The sequence below is a fragment of the Pseudophryne corroboree genome, chromosome 2 (assembly GCF_028390025.1).
Source record: "Pseudophryne corroboree isolate aPseCor3 chromosome 2, aPseCor3.hap2, whole genome shotgun sequence".
Taxonomy (NCBI): Eukaryota; Metazoa; Chordata; class Amphibia; order Anura; family Myobatrachidae; genus Pseudophryne; species Pseudophryne corroboree.
Window position 1 is genome coordinate 242295239 of NC_086445.1, and position 17962 is coordinate 242313200.

A 17962-nucleotide genomic window follows, 5' to 3' on the forward strand; every position below is an offset into this window, starting at 1 on the left:
ACTGAAAGATGCTAGGGTGCGTGGAAACAGATGAAATGAAGAGTGGTTACCGGTGGTAGTGGATACTGCTGGTAAGTAGAAATCCGCTGGGAGAACACCGGCTCTTTAAGGAGGCTGAATTCTGTTGGAAGCAGGTTGCTGAAAACAGATGGGTTAATAGCTGAAAGCTTGGAAGCTGGAAGCAAACAAAGTAATAGCTGAAAGCTGAATCAGTCACAGAGGATTGCAAAGTCAGGCTGCACCGCAGGATGGAAAGCAGGTGCGGGTCTCTTTGTGGATGCTGGAGACAGGAGCTGGAACCTGGAGAAACAAGCCACAGGAGAGAGAGACTGGAACAAGGTATGACATTCAAAGCACTGACATCTATCTGGCCCAGACACAGGATACTTATACCTGCTGCTATGCAGGCATTGGCTGGGCAATTATGCAGATTCCAGAGACGGTGGATTGGAGGAATTGGAGCATGTGATCAAATCCAACATGGCTGCGCCCATGCTGGAACCTGGAGGGAAAACTGGTTTGAAATGAAATGTGCAAACACAATGACAATGGCGGCGCCGGACGCGGAGGACAGGAGACGCCAGACGACAGCTACATGCTGAGACACCTGGAGGGCAGCAGAGGCCGCGGCAGGCATGATACATGATTCTGAGAACCTGCAGCAATAACACAGTAACGGCGGCGGAGGCCGCGGAGGACGGGAGACGCCATGTTGGATTCAAACATGGCGCCGCTGTGGTAGTGTCTCAGAATGACAGGAGGGATGTGCAGAGTGTTGACACAGATGAGATCCGGATTTGGAACGCTGGGCCAGTCTCAGAAGACACCTAAACGGCAGGTAATGGCGTCCAGATACCCGGATCGTGACATGTACCAGTCGGTTTATGTGTTTCCTCCTCTACCTCTCATACCCAAGGTACTGAGAATAATAAGAAGGCGAGGAGTGAAAACCATACTCGTGGTTCCGGATTGGCCAAGAAGAGCTTGGTACCCGGAACTTCAAGAGATGCTTACAGAGGACCCTTGGCCTCTGCCGCTCAGACAAGACCTGCTGCAGCAGGGACCCTGTCTGTTCCAAGACTTACCGCGGCTGCGTTTGACGGCATGGCGGTTGAACACCGGATCCTGAAGGAAAAGGGTATTCCGGAGGAAGTCATCCCTACCCTGATCAAAGCCAGGAAGGATGTCACCGCAAGACATTATCACCGCATTTGGCGAAAATGTTGCTTGGTGTGAGGCCATGAAGGCCCCGACGGAGGAATTTCAACTGGGTCGATTCCAGCACTTCCTGCAAGCAGGGGTGACGTTGGGCCTCAAATTGGGGTCCATAAAGGTCCAGATTTCGGCTCTGTCGATTTTCTTCAAAAAAGAACTGGCTTCACTGCCCGAAGTTCAGACTTTTGTCAAAGGAGTACTGCATATTCAGCCTCCTTTTGTGCCCCCAGTGGCACCTTGGGATCTCAATGTGGTTTTGGCATTCCTGAAATCACATTGGTTCGAACCACTTAAGACTGTGGATTTAAAATATCTCACGTGGAAAGTGGTCATGCTGTTGGCCCTGGCGTCGGCCAGGCGGGTTTCAGAGTTGGCGGCTTTGTCTTGTAAAAGCCCTTATCTGATTTTCCATATGGATAGGGCAGAATTGAGGACTCGTCCTCAGTTTCTCCCAAAGGTGGTCTCAGCTTTTCACTTGAACCAACCTATTGTGGTGCCTGCGGCTACTAGGGACTTGGAGGATTCCAAGTTGCTGGACGTAGTCAGGGCCCTAAAAATTTATATTTCCAGGACGGCTGGAGTCAGAAAGACTGACTCGCTGTTTATCCTGTATGCACCCAACAAGCTGGGTGCTCCTGCTTCTAAGCAGTCTATTGCGCGCTGGATTTGTAGCACTATTCAGCTGGCGCATTCTGCGGTAGGCTTACCGCAGCCTAAATCTGTAAAAGCCCATTCCACACGGAAGGTGGGCTCATCTTGGGCGGCTGCCCGAGGGGTCTCGGCTTTACAACTTTGCCGAGCAGCTACTTGGTCGGGGGCAAACACGTTTGCAAAATTCTACAAATTTGATACCCTGGCTGAGGAGGACCTGGAATTCTCTCATTCGGTGCTGCAGAGTCATCCGCACTCTCCCGCCCGTTTGGGAGCTTTGGTATAATCCCCATGGTCCTTACGGAGTCCCCAGCATCCACTAGGACGTCAGAGAAAATAAGAATTTACTCACCGGTAATTCTATTTCTCGTAGTCCGTAGTGGATGCTGGGCGCCCATCCCAAGTGCGGATTGTCTGCAATACCTGTACATAGTTATTGTTACAAATATCGGGTTTTGTTGTGAGCCATCTCTTCAGAGGCTCCATTTGTTATCATACTGTTAACCGGGGTTCCTATCACGTGTTACATGGTGTGATTGGTGTGGCTGGTATGAGTCTTACCCGGGATTCAAAAATCCTTTCTTATTGTGTCAGCTCTTCCGGGCACAGTTCCTAACTGAGGCTTGGGGGAGGAGCCAGTGCACACCAGATAGTCCTAAATCTTTCTATAGAGTGCCCAGTCTCCTGCGGAGCCTGTCTATTCCCCATGGCCCTTACGGAGTCCCCAGCATCCACTACGGACTACGAGAAATAGAATTACCGGTGAGTAAATTCTTATTTTTCCCTGGAAACATCTAACGGGCAGATTAGTAACTTTGTTTTTACTAAAATAATGTGAAATAGAGTGTCTTCAATCCCTTTTCACATTATTTAAATATCACCTTATTGTATTAAAGGGCTTTTGGAGCAGTTTTCATGGTAAATCTGTCCCTACTTGTTAATAGAGTGAACTTGTTCACGTTCAAGATAACACGTTTGCATAACCATGACTCGCTATCTCTTGCATTGATGTTGCCAATAAATTATGTTTTTGTTGTTGCTCAGCTTTAACTTGACAGATCGAGATGAAACAAAGTGCAAGTAATTTCTAGGAGTTTCCACTACAAAATTGTACAGTTTTCATGAAAATCGGTTCAGTAGTTTTTGCGACAAATTGGAACAAACATACAGACATAACGTTCTTATAATATTAGTATAGATATACAAGGCATCCGGAAAGTATTCACAACGCTTCACTTTTTCCACATTTTGTTATGTTACAGCCTTATTCCAAAATTGAATAAATTCATTTTGTCCTCAAAATTCTACACACAATGCCCCATAATGACAACGTGAAAAAAGGTTTTTTGAGATTTTTGCAAATTTATTAAAAATAAAAAACTAAACAAAAGCTCAAAATTGAGCTTAGGTGCATCCTGTTTCTACTGGTCATACTTGAGATGTTCCTTATAGCTTAATGGGAGCTGGTAAATTCAGTTGATTGGACAGGATTTGGAAAGGCACACACCTGTCTATATAAGGTCCCACACTTGACAGTGCATGTCTGAGCACAAACCAAGCATGAAGTCAAAGGAATTGTACCTGAGGAAGGGTACAGAAAAATATCTGCTGCTTTGAAGAAGCACAGTGGCCTCCATCATCTATAAAAGGAAGAAGTTCAGAACCACCAGGACTCTTCCTGGAGCTGGCTGGCCGTCTAAACTGAGCGATCGGTGGAGAAGGACCTAGTCAGGGAGGTGACAAAGAAACCAATGTTCACTCTGCCAGAACTACAGCATTCCTCTGTGGAGAGAGGAGGACCTTCCAGAAGGACAACCATCTCTGCAGCAATTCACCAATCAGGCCTGTATGGTAGAGTGGCCAGACGGAAGCCACTCCAGAGTAAAAAGCACGTGGCAGCCCGCCTAGAGTTTGCCAAAATGCACCTGAAGGACTTTCAGGAGAAACAAAATTCTCTGGTTTGATGAGACAAAGATTGAACTCTTTGGCGTGAATGCCAGGTGTCATGTTTGGAGGCAACCAGGCACCGCTCATCACCAGGCCAATAACATCCCTGCAGTGAAGCATGGTGGTGGCAGCATCATGCTGTGGGGTTGTTTTTAAGCGGCAGGAACTGGGAGACTAGTCAGGATAGAGGGAAACATGAATGCAGCAATGTATAGAGACATCCTGGATGAAAACCTGCTCAAGAGCACTCTTGACCTCAGACTGGGGCAACGGTTCATCTTTCAGCAGGACAATGACCCTAAGCACACAGCCAAGATATCAAAGGAGTGGCTTCAGGTCAACTCTGTGAATGTCCTTGAGTGGCCCAGCCATAGCCCAGACTTGAATCTGATTGAACATCTCTGGAGAGATCTGAAAATGGCTGTGCACCGACGCTTCCCATCCAACCTGATGGAGCTTGAAAGGTGCTGCAAAGAGGAATGGGCGAAACTGCCCAAAGATAGGTGTGCCAAGCTTTTGGCATCATATTCAAAAAGACTTGAGGCTGTAATTGCTGCCAAAGGTGCATCAACAAATTATTGAGCAAAGGCTGTGAATACTTATGTACATGTGATTTCATAGTTTTTCTCCTTCGTCCTAGAGGATGCTGGGGGCTCCAAAAGGACCATGGGGTATAGACGGGATCCCCAGGAGCCATGGACACTTTAAGACTTTAAATGGGTATGAACTGGCTCCTCCCTTTATGCCCCTCCTCCAGACCTCAGTTGGATTCTGTGCCCAGAGGAGACTGGTCACACACTAGGGGAGCTCCACTGAGTTTCTCTAAAAAGACTTTTGTTAGGTTTTTTATTTTCAGGGAGCACTGCTGGCAACAGGCTCCCTGCATCGTGGGACTGAGGGGAGAGAAGCAGACCTACTTCTGTGAGTTGAAAGGCCCTGCTTCTTAGGCTACTGGACACCATTAGCTCCAGAGGGTCTGATCACTTGGGTCACCTAGCTGCTCATTCCCGGAGCCGCGCCGCCGTCCCCCTCACAGAGCCAGAAGAAAGAAGACAGGTGAGTAACCGAAGCAAAGAAGACTTCAGTGAAGGCGGCAGAAGACTTCAGTCTTCCTGGAGTACCGCGCAGCGGTCGCGCTGCGCGCCATTGCTCCTGCACACACAGGCACTACATGGGTGCAGGGCACAGGGGGGGCGCCCTGGGCAGCAATAAAACCTAAAAAATAAGGACTGGCATGTATATACAGTGCGGAGGCACTGTTAGGAGACCCCCGCCAGTATAAAAAAATTGCGGGACATAAGCGCGCCATGTAGGGGGCGGGGCTTCGTCCTCCAGCTCTGACCAGCGCCATTTTCTCTCCACAGCTTGCTGCAGAGACGCTGCTCCTGGCCTTTCACTGCTGTCACAAACAGGGTGTTAAAAACAAGGGGGGGCACGAAAATTTGGTGTTGGTTATTATGATTATTATTATAAAACAGCGCTTATAGGTCTGGGGCATTGTTTAATTCTTCAGACCGGTGGGGCGCTGGGTGTGAGCTGGCAAACTCCTTCTCTGTCTCTCTGAAAGGCCTTACTGTGGGTCTGTCCCCTTTAGCCCAGTGTGTTTGGGGGTGTCGGTACGCGTGTGTCAGCATGTCAGAAGCTGAATGCTCTTCTCAGGAGGAGGCTCACGTGGGGGCTGAACAGAATGAGGGAGTGACTTCGTCGGCACCGCCGACTGCTGATTGGGTTGAGATGTGGAGTGTTTTAAATAAAAGTGTGGCATTGTTGCATAAGAGGTTGGACAAATCGGAGTCTCAGAACCAAGCATGGAGACAATCCATGGGAGAGGTGGTGCCACACACTCAGACCCCCTCGGGGTCCCAAAAACGTTCATTTACCCAGATAGCAGACACTGATACCGACACGGATTCCGACTCCAGTGTCGACTATAATGATGCAAAGTTGCACCCTAGGGTGACTAAGAGTATTCAATACATGATAGTGGCGATAAAAGATGTGTTACATATCACGGAAGACCCCGCTGTCCCTGAGACAAGGGTCTGTAGGTTTAAGGGGAAGAAACCAGAGGTAACGTTTCCTCCCTCTCATGAACTGAACGCTCTTTTTGAAAGTTTCCTAAAGTGGGCAGATACTTTGTCATCTGAAATGGACACCCTGGATATGGATAGCGTGCTTTCTGCTGCGGGGTACACTGGGCTCCACAAGTCTGGCCAATGGGGTGTAGAGTAGGATCTTGATCCGAGGCACCAACAGGCTCAAAGCTTTGACTGTTCCCAGAATGCACAGCGCCGCCTCCTCTATAACCCCGCCTCCCAGCACAGGAGCTCAGTTTGTCAGTTGGTGCTGCAGTAAGCAGGCACTTAACAGAGGGGCTGCTCCAGGCAGCCCTAAAGGGCCCTACACACTGGCCGACATGACTGCACAATATGAACGATCTCGTTCATTAATGAACGAGATAACGTTCATATCGTGCAGTGTGGAGGCTCCAGCGATGAACGATGCGCGGCCCCGCACTCGTTCATCGCTGGTCCCCCGTCGGCTGTACATGCAGGCCAATATGGACGATCTCGTCCATATTTGCCTGCACTTCAATGCAGCCGGGTGACGGGGGGAGTGAAGAAACTCCACTCCCCGTCACTGCCCCCCCCCCCCCCGCCGGGTCGCCCGTCGGCCGTATCCGCCGTCTGGCAGCTCGGCGGCGGATCGGCCAATGTGTAGGGCCTATAAGAAAAGCTTTTTATGAGGTAAAAAGTGAAGACTTCAAGGGCAGCAGCAGGGGTAAATGTCTTCTGACATTCTCTGCTGCAGCTCCAGCTCTCCCCAGCGGCGCTGTATAATCCCGAGCCCTGGTTGCTGGGTACCTACAGCGGAGGCTCCGGTTTACTTCACGTTAGGCACACATGGCTGGGGCTCTCCAGGATCGCGTGGCCGCTCTTCGGGAGGTGGTAAGTGGGTCCCGCTCGTGGGACCTGGTCTTTATCGCGATCCGGCGCGGTCAGTGGGAGGCTGGCCGCGCGCTGGCGGTGGACACTGTGGATACAGGCGATCCCACTAGATCACCAGGGCATGGGCGCAGGTCAGGTATCGCCCACAGTACCCGGTGGTTTTGCCAGCAAGGGGGATAAGGCTTAGACCTGAAGCCCCTCCTCCAGCCCCAGGGCGCCATTTCCAGCAAGTGTTCCCGCCCTGGAGCTGCATCTCTGTTTTTCCTCACTCCCTGTCAGTGTCTGCGGCGCCATTACTCCTCAGCTCACTGTTCCTGGGACTGCTTGGGCAAATCCTCCTATGTAAAGCCGCCTGGTTGTCAGCACTGTGCCTTTACATGACACTTAAGTATTCTACCTGCCCTTTTAGTCAGTGTTAGTAAGAAAGAGTGCATTTAGTCAGGGGTTTATAGTACAATTACCCTGTGATATACATCCAGTTCTTACTGTGTAGTGTTATATCTATTGACTATATAGCTGTGTAAGCTAGTCCAGTGCAGTATTATTGTCTGTAATAACCTCTGCATTGTACAAAATGTGATTATTTGTGTGTGCATTGATAGCTGAGTGGTGTCCATCTCGTGTCTTTCACTCAACTTGCTATCCCTATATTCTATAACCTGAGGGGGCTTGGTGCGTCACAGGTGTTATTTAATATAGGATTTTCACAAAGATATACTGTATTACGTATTTTTCTCTGTGAATTAGTCAACATATCTCTCCTTTATCTCTGCTGGTGCTGACTACACTGCGCAGGGGTTTGGGTTTAGGGATATAGGCCCTCACTCCGAGTTGTTCGCTCGTTGCCGAGTTTCGCTATATTGCGATTAGTCGCTTACTGCGCATGCGCAAGGTTCGCAGAGCGCATGCGCTTAGTTATTTTACTCAAAAGTTAGGTATTTTACTCACGGCGTAACGAGGAATTTTCATCGTTCTGGTGATCGGAGTGTGATTGACAGGAAGTGGGTGTTTCTGGGCTGAAACTGGCCGTTTTATGGGTGTGTGCGGAAAAACGCTGCCGTTTCTGGGAAAAACGCGGGAGTGGCTGGAGAAATGGGGGAGTGTCTGGGCGAACGCTGGGTGTGTTTGTGACGTCAAACCAGGAACGAAACTGACTGAACTGATCGCAGTGGCAGAGTAAGTCCCGAGCTACTCAGAAATTTCTATTCGCAATTCTGCGAATCTTTCGTTCGCAATTCTGCAAAGCTAAGATTCACTCCCAGTAGGCGGCGGCCTAGCGTGTGCAATGCTGCTAAAAGCAGCTAGCGAGTGAACAACTCGGAATGAGGGCCATAGTGCTGCTAATAATTGTACTGTGTTACCTCATACTGCAAGTTATATCATGTATGCTTCTGAGGGTAACGGTTCTGGGGCGGAACACACTGCTGGTGTTGCTGAAGCCACAGGCACATATGGGGAGAATATAGCAGCTGTGGGCTCTGGTTCTGGGGGCTCCTTGCCCCCCAGTGGGACTGTGGCAATGGAGGCACATACTGACCCCCCCCCCCCCCCCGGGCCGCTTTTTCCACGCTTCTGCATACGCTAGTCCATAAACTAACACCCCCTATGGGACCCCAAATGTCGGTACAACCATATGTGGTCCCTGCAGCTAACCCGCCGTGGGCGGACGATTTATCTGCTCAATTAAAGAAGTTGAACCAGTCCCTGACTACTAAAAAGTCTGACCAACGCTCGCCTAAGTCCAAGAGGTCCTCTAAGCGAGCGCTCGTCTCCTCACAATCCACTGCTGTCACTGACACCTCGTCTGATGAAGACAGCATATACACTGACCCCACAGGTTCTGACTCAGATACGGCTGATGGAGAGGGTAGTTCACATGTGGATGTTCCTGATCTTTTGGAGGCTATTAAATTAATTCTGCAGATTACAGATGATCCCGAGCCATCCGTTCCTCCTAATAAACCAGATAGGTTCAAGCGTCAGAAGGTGATTAAACAAGTTTTACCTCACTCTGACCACCTAGTGGATATACGTCAGGAACCCTGGCAAAGCCCGGGTACGAAGTTTGTGCCTCAAAAGAAGATGCTGGCTCGCTATCCCCTCGTGCCAGAGCTGTCTAAGAATTGGGAAACGCCTCCTCCAGTAGACTCACATGTGGCTAGGATGGTGGTTTCCTCAGCTCCACCTGTCACTACCGTCACGTCTCTAAAAGAGCCTACGGATAAACGCGTCGAGGGTTGTCTAAAAGCAATTTACACCCTCACGGGTGCTGCACAAAGGCCCACTATTGCTGCTACATGGGCGGCAGAGGATATTGAAGCATGGGCCTTGGAGTTAGAGGCTGTAATCTCCTCTGACCATGCTAGACAATGCTTGTCATATATTGTCACAGCTTCTTGCTATATTAAAGAGGCGGCTTCTGATGCCGGTATCCTAGCAGCCAAGGCCTCTACTACGTCAGTCCTGGCTCACAGGATATTGTGGCTGAGATCCTGGTCTGTGGATCTGGACACTAGAAAAACCCTGGAGGTACTCCCTTTCAAGGGGGATATTCTGTTTGGGGAGGACTTAAATAAGATAGTGGCTGACTTGGCTACTGCCAAAACTGCCTGTCTGCCTAATACAGCTCCTTCTGTGTCGAAGGCCAAAGGCACGTCCTTTCGCCCCTTTCGTCCTTCAGGTAAAGCAAAAGGTCAGGCGTACCATAAGCAGACCCGCACTTCCAAACCTGGTAAGCCGAAGCCCAAAAAAACCTGGGCTGCCCGTCAGCCATCAGCCAAGACCGATAAGCCTGCCGCATGACGGGGCGGGCCTCCCCCTGGGGGATCCCAGGGTGGGGGGCCGGCTTCTAGGGTATACCCAGGAATGGTTGAAGACCACTTCAGATGCCTGGGTACGGGAAGTCATCACTCGAGGTTACGCCATAGCCTTCAAAAACCGACCCCCTCATCGATTTTGCCAGACAGACGCCCCGTCGGACCAAAGGCAAACACTCTGCATTCGGTGGTACAGACCCTCCTGGATACAGGAGTCATAGTACAGCTGCCTCTTGCTCAGAAGGGCCGGGGGTACTATACTCCGCTGTTTCTAGTCCTGAAACCGAATGGGTCCTCCCAGCTCATTCTCAACCTCAAGGCACTGAACAAATTTGTGAAGGTTTCCAAGTTCCGTATAGGAAACCCTTCGCTCTATAGTTCTGGCCTTGGAACCTGGGGACTACATGGTCTCCCTGGACATACAGGATGCTTACCTACATATTCCTATAGCAGTGTTACATCAACAATACCTGAGGTTCGCTATTGGCAACCTCCATTACCAGTTTCGGGCGTTACCTTTTGGTTTAACAACGGCTCCACGAGTCTTCACCAAAGTTATGGCGGTGATGACGGTGGTACTCCGCCGTCAAGGGGTCAGGATACTGCCGTATCTGGACGACTTGTTAATCCTGGCAAATTCCCCAGATCTTCTCCTGCGTCATCTGGATATGATGGTCCGGTTTCTACAAGCCCGCGGGTGGCTCATCAACTGGAAGAAATCCTCCCTGGTCCCTGCTCAGAGCATGGTGCATCTGGGAGCACTGTTGGACACTCACAACCAGAGGTTGTTCTTGTCTCAGGAGAAAGTCCTGAAACTTCAGGACAGGATTCATTGCTTCCTTTCTCGTCCGCAAGTGTTGATACATTCAGCAATGCAGGTGCTGGGCCTCATGGTGTCAGCATTTGACATGGTGGAGTATGCTCAATTCCATTCTCGCCCCCTCCAGAAGCTGATTCTAGCCAAGTGGGACGGCCTGCCTCACCGGATCAGGTCTCACATGATCTCTTTGACTCCGGAGGTCCGTCTGTCGCTGCTCTGGTGGCTCCTGGACCAACAATTGTGCAGAGGCCGTCCCTTCTGGATATCCAACTGGGTCCTGTTGACGACATATGCCAGTCTAAGAGGTTGGGGCGCGGTGCTGGAGCAGCACTCCTTGCAGGGTCGGTGGACCAAGGAGGAATCTCTCCTCTCGATCAACATTCTGGAATTGCGGACGGTCTTCAATGCGTTGAACCTAGCCCAGCATTTGATTCAGAACCGTCCTGTTCAAGTACAGTCGGACAACGCCACCACAGTGGCTTACATAAATCATCAAGGCGGCACTCGAAGCCGTTTGGCAATGAAGGAAGCCTCACGGATTCAACGTTGGGCAGAACGCCATCTATCGGCAATATCGTCAATATTCATTCCGGGAGTCCTGAATTGGGAAGCGGACTTTCTCAGTCGTCAGGACGTGCATGCCGGCGAGTGGGGCCTCCATTCAGAAGTGTTTCAACTCCTCGTGGAAAGGTGGGGTCTTCCAGATGTGGATCTGATGGCGTCTCGACACAATCACAAGGTTCCGGTCTTCGGAGCAAGGACAAGGGATCCTCAAGCAGCATTCGTGGATGCGCTGGCAGTGCCGTGGAGGTTTCGGCTGCCGTACGTGTTCCCTCCAGTGTCACTCCTGCCCAGGGTAATTTGGAAGTTCAAGCAAGAAAAAGGAAATCTGCTTCTCATAGCTCCGGCATGGCCCAGACGGCACTGGTTCTCAGACCTGCAAGGCCTATCGTCAGAGCGTCCACTTCTACTTCCACAATGCCCAGACCTCCTCGTTCAGGGCCCCTGTGTCTACCAGGACCTAGCCCGGCTGTCTTTGATGGCATGGCTCTTGAAGCCTTCGTCTTAAGAGCTAAGGGTTTTTCTGAAGAGGTCATTAAAACTATGTTGCGGGCCCGGAAACCGGCCTCTGCTCGGATTTACCATCGGGTCTGGCATTCCTACTTTGTTTGGTGCGCATCTAACCATTATGACGCTTCCAAGTTTAGTACAGCCAAACTTTTGGCTTTTCTACAGCAGGGCCTAGATTTAGGCCTGCGTCTGGCCTCCCTCAAGGTTCATATTTCTGCCTTGTCGGTGTGGTTTCAGAGAAAAATTGCGACTTTACCTGATGTTCATACTTTCACTCAGGGTGTGTTGCGTATCCAACCTCCCTATGTCCCGCCTGTGGCTCCTTGGGACTTGTCGGTGGTTTTGGAGGCGTTGCAGGAGCCTCCATCTGAACCTCTTGGTTCAAGCTAACCTTAAGTGGCTTTCCCTTAAGGTGGTGTTCTTGCTGGCTATTGCCTCTGCTAGAAGAGTGTCGGATTTGGGTGCCTTGTCTTGTAGTTCCCCATATCTGATTTTTCACCGTGACTGGGCGGTTCTTAGGACTCGTCCCGGATATTTACCTAAGGTGGTTTCTTCGTTCCACCTTAATCAGGAGATTGTGGTTCCAGCTTTTGTCTCTCCTGATTTGTCTCCCAAAGAGCGGTCTTTGTATGTGGTACGGGCTCTCCGTATCTATGTGAAGAGAACTGCTTCTATTCGAAAGTCTGATTCTCTCTTTGTTTTGTTTGGATTTCACAAACGTGGCTGGCCTGCTCACAAGCAGACCCTGGCCAGGTGGATTAGAATGGTGATTGCGCATGCTTATGTGAAGGCTGGTCTGTCAGCTCCTGTTCACATTACGGGCCATTCTACTCGGTCTGTTGGACCTTCTTGGGCGGCCCAACGTGGTGCGACCCTTGACCAATTGTGCAAGGCGGCTACGTGGTCCTATGGGAACACGTTCATAAGGTTCTATGCCTTCGATACTGCCGCTTCCCAGGATGCTTCCTTTGGACGCCGGGTTCTTGTGCCCGCTACAGTGCGTTCCCTCCCATAAGGAACTGCTTTAGGACATCCCCATTGTCCAGACTTGTGGAGCCCAGTGTACCCCGCAGCAGAAAACGAGTTTTATGGTAAGAACTTAACCCTTGTTAAAACTCTTTCTGCGAGGTACACTGGGCTCCACAAGGCGCCCACCCTTACGCACTTAGCTTCTTTGGGTTGATATGGCATTAGCTGCTGACACTTCTCTTGTCGTGAGAGTGTGGTGTATGTGGCTACTAACCGTTGTCGTCTCTTTTCCTGCTACTGCATTGGGCTGTTTAACTAAACTGAGCTCCTGTGCTGGGAGGCGGGGTTATATAGGAGGCGGCGCTGTGCATTCTGGGAACAGTCAAAGCTTTGAGCCTGTTGGTGCCTCGGATCAAGATCCTACTCTACACCCCATTGTCCAGACTTGTGGAGCCCAGTGTACCTCGCAGAAAGAGTTTTAACAAGGGTAAGTTCTTACCACAAAACTCGTTTTTGACACTAGTTCATATCAGGGACGCTGCAGTGTATCTAAAGGAGACTGCGAGAGATATTGGCCTCTTGGGATCAAGGGCCAATGACATGGCAATCTCGGCTAGGAGGCTGATTCTAAGAAGGCTATGGAGGCTCTGCCCTATAAGGGTGGAGTTTTGTTTGGTGAAGGCCTCGCGGACCTGGTTTCTACAGCTACCGCGTGTAAGTCCTCTTTTCCTCCACAGCAAAAGAAAACGCCTCAATACCAGATGCAGTCCTTTCGGTCGCAGAAATTCCGGAAAGGACGTGGGTCATCCTTCCTTGCGGCAAGAGGTAAGGGAAAAGGGACAAGATCGCCGGCTGTGGCAGGCTCCCAGGAGCAGAAGTCCTCCCCGGCTTCTGCCAAGTCCACCGCATGACGCTGGGGGCGCGTCTTCAGCTCTTCAGTCAGGTCTGGGTTCTCTCGGGCCTGGATCCTTGGGTGCTGGAAATTGTGACACAAGGATACAAACTGGAGTTTCAAGACGTGCCTCCACACCGATTTTTCAAATCGGCCTTGCCATCTTCTCTTCCGGAAAGAGAGGTAGTGTGTGCGGCAATACAAAAGCTGTGTCAGCAGCGACTCATTGTCGAGGTACCCCCGTCACAACAGGGAGAAGGGTTTTATTCAAGCCTGTTTGTGGTCCCGAAGCCGGATGGCTCGGTCAGACCGATTCTGAACTTAAAATCCCTCAATCTGTATTTGAAAAGTTTCAAATTCAAGATGGAATCTCTCCGAGCAGTGATCTCCAGTCTGGAGTGGGGGGATTTTATGGTGTCAGTCGACATAAAGGATGCTTACCTTTACGTCCCCATTTATCCTCCTCATCAGGCGTACCTGAGGTTCGCTGTTCAGGATTGTCACTACCAATTTCAGACGTTGCCGTTTGGTCGTTCCACGGCCCCGAGGATTTTCACCAAGGTAATGGCGGAAATGATGGGCTCCTGCGCAAGCAAGGGGTCACAATTGTCCCGTACTTGGACGATCTCCTGATAAAGGCGAGATCACAGGAGCAATTAAGAAAAACCGTTCTGCTCTCCCTGACCGTTCTGCAGCAACATGGCTGGCTCCTAAATTTGCCAAAGTCACAGTTGATTCCGACAACACGGCTGTCGTTCTTGGGCTTGATTCTGGACACGGATCTTCAGAGAGTTTTTCTCCCATTGGAAAAAGCTCTGGAAATCCAGAACATGGTCAAGGAACTTCTGACACCGGCAAGAGTGTCGATACATCAATGCACTCGAGTGCTGGGGAAAATGGTGGCGGCCTACGAGGCCATCCCGTTTGGCAGGTTCCATGCCAGGGTTTTTCAGTGGGACCTGTTGGACAAGTGGTCCGGGTCCCATCTACACATGTACCGGAGGATAAGCCTATCCCCCAGAGCCAGGATTTGTCTCCTGTGGTGGCTCCAAAGTTCTCACCTTCTAGAGGGTCGCAGGTTCGGGATCCAGGATTGGGTCCTGGTAACCACGGATGCGAGCCTCCGAGGTTGGGGGGCAGTCACACAGGGGGAAAATTTCCAGGGAACATGGTCAAGCCAAGAAGCTTGTCTGCACATAAACATTCTGGGATTAAGGGCCATTTACAACGGCCTCCTACAAGCAGAACATCTCCTTCGCGGCCTACCCGTTCTGATTCAGTCGGACAACATAACAGCGGTGGCGCACATAAACCGCCAGGGCGGAACAAGGAGCAGAGCAGCGATGGCGGAGGCCACAAGGATTCTTCGCTGGGCGGAAAAACATACAAGCACTCTGTCAGCGGTCTTCATTCCAGGCGTGGACAACTGGGAAGCATACTTCCTCAGCAGACACGATCTCCATCCAGGAGAGTGGGGTCTTCATCAAGAGGTCTTTGCAGAAGTGACAAGTCATTGGGGACTGCCTCAAATAGACATGATGGTGTCTCGCCTCAACAAGAAGCTTCAGAAATATTGTTCCAGGTCGAGTGACCCTCAAGCAATAGCAGTGGACTCTCTGTGACACCGTGGATTTTTCAGTCGGTCTATGTGTTCCCTCCACTTCCACTCATCCCAAAGGTGTTAAGAATCATAAGAAAAACAAGGGTTCAGGCGATACTCGTTCCAGATTGGCCACGGAGGGCCTAGTATCCGGATCTTCAGGAATTACTCATAGGAGATCCCTGGCCTCTTCCTCTGAGAGAGGATCTATTACAGCAAGGACCGTGCATGTTCCAAGACTTACTGCGGTTGCGTTTGACGGCATGGTGGTTGAACGCCAAATCCTAGCTCGAAAGGGTATTCCCGGAGAGGTCATTCCGACTCTACTGAAAGCTAGGAAGGAGGTAACGGCGAAGCATTACCACCATATTTGGAGAAAATATGTGTCTTGGTGCGAATCCAAGAAGGCGCCTACGAAAGAATTTCAGCTGGGTCGTTTTCTCCATTTTTTGCAAGCAGGTGTGACTGCGGGCCTAAAGTTAGGCTCCGTTAAAGTGCAGATTTCGCCCTTATGTATTTTCTTTCAAAAAGGAATTGGCCTCGCTTCCAGAAGTACAGACTTTCGTGAAAGGGGTACTGCACATCCAACCTCCATTTCTGCCCCCGGTGGCTCCATGGGACCTTAACGTGGTGTTACGGTTCCTGACGTCAAATTGGTTTGAACCTTTACAAAAGGTTGAGTTGAAATGTCTCACTTGGAAAGTGGTCATGCTATTGGCCTTGGTGTCCGCAAGGCGGGTGTCAGAGTTGGCGGCTTTGTTTCACAAAAGCCCCTACTTGGTTTTTCCATGTTGATAGAGCGGAATTGAGGACTCGTCAACAATTTCTCCCAGAGGTGGTTTCTTCGTTTCACATGAACCAACATATTGTGGTACCTGTGGCTACTGAAGCCTTGGCTGATTCTAAGTCGCTCGATGTGGTCAGAGCTTTGAAAATTTATGTAGCCAGAACGGCTCGTATTAGGATATCAGAGCTGCTGTTTGTCCTGTATGCTTCCAACAATGTTGGGGCTCCTGCTTCTAAGCAGACTATTGCACGCTGGATCTGTAATACGATTCAGCATACCCATTCTGCGGCTGGACTGCCATTACCGAATTTGGTGAAGGCCCATTCCACTAGGAAGGTGGGCTCGTCTTGGGCGGCTGCCCGAGGTGTATCGGCATTACAACTTTGCCGAGCAGCTACTTGGTCGGGTTCAAACACTTTTGCGAAATTCTACAAGTTTGATACCTTGGCTGATGAGGACCTCATGTTTGCTCAATCGGTGCTGCAGAGTCATCCGCACTCTCCCGCCCGGTCTGGAGCTTTGGTATAAACCCCATGGTCCTTTTGGAGTCCCCAGCATCCTCTAGGACGAAGGAGAAAATAGGATTTTAATACCTACCGGTAAATCCTTTTCTCTTAGTCCGTAGAGGATGCTGGGCGCCCGTCCCAGTGCGGACTCTATCTGCAGTACTTGTTAACGGTTATTGCTTATGTTACACAATGGTTCTGTATTGGTTAATGTCAGCCTGTTGCTGATCGTTTTGGTTCACGCTGTTAACTGGTTGTAGTTACAGGCCATGTTGTATGGTGTGTGGTGGTGTGAGCTGGTATGTATCTCACCCTTAGTTTAACAAAATCCTTTTCCACAAAATGTCTGTCTCCTCTGGGCACAGTTCCTATAACTGAGGTCTGGAGGAGGGGCATTGAGGGAGGAGCCAGTTCACACCCAGATAAAGTCTTAAAGTGCCCATGTCTCCTGCGGATCCCGTCTATACCCCATGGTCCTTTTGGAGTCCCCAGCATCCTCTATGGACTAAGAGAAAAGGATTTACCGGTAGGTATTAAAATCCTATTTTTATTTTTAATAAATTAGCCAAAATCTCCAAAAAACGTTTTTCACGTTGTCATTATGGGGTATTGTGTGCAGAATTTTGAGGGGAAAAAATAATTTCTTCCATTTTGGAATAAGGTTGTAACATAACAAAATGTGGAAAAAGTGACGTGCTGTGAATACTTTCCGGATGCCTTGTAGATAATGGTAGCAGATGGACATGAGATAGTGTTATTACACAATACAAGAACCAGGTAGGTCCCATAGCTGATCTAAGCTGCAGCCATCTCTAGCTCCTCCCTGCATGCATTGTGAAGTCACAATCCAAGTCACAGCCCTATATAAAGGATGACCAGCTACTGGCAGACATTTTGTGGTGACATTTTGTCCTAGATGGATACTCTGAGTAATGTCTGCTTCATTTAAGCGACTTTGGAAAACGACTTCTGATAAGGATTTTGGATTACATCGTCCAGTAAGGTGGTGAACAACATCTTCTGATAAGGACTTTGGCCCAAATGTATTAAGCCTTAAAAAGTGATAAAGTGGAGACTGATGAAATCCTGACAAATCTGCTGACTGTCATTTTACACTAACTTTCCTTACGATTTTGAATATATATCAAATATCATATCATGTAACCCATTAAGAATCTAGCAATCTGGTGGACCATTATGCAATAGGTAGCACCTATCCTTGTGTATCAATGCCTATTTCCCTATAGATTGTAAGCTTGCGAGCAGAGCCTTCCTACCTCTGTCTGTCTGTTTTTACCCAGTTTTGTTTTATTACTGTTTATTCTAATTGTAAAGCGCAACGGAATATGCTGTGCTATATAAGAAACTGTTGATAAATAAATAAATATATAGTCAATATCGTACAGTTACATGGCACGTGTGTATGGATCTTTAGGAAGCTGACTGGCTGGTACTTTATCACTCATTATCCCTCTCCACTTTAATCACTTTTTAAGGCTTAATACTGTAAAGTTCGATTACCTTACAAGAAAAAGCAATACCTTGTTACACTAGAGTTATAGCCGCTGCAGCTGTGTAAACATAAGCAAATAACCGCTACAATATGAATGCACGTTGCATATACACGCCGACACGCTGTGCACACAATGCAGCGACGCGTGTGGCTAAATATACCTTATCCCTAAACAAGAATGGAATGCGACACCAGTAGTTAAATGTTATGTTGTGGTCCAATGCATC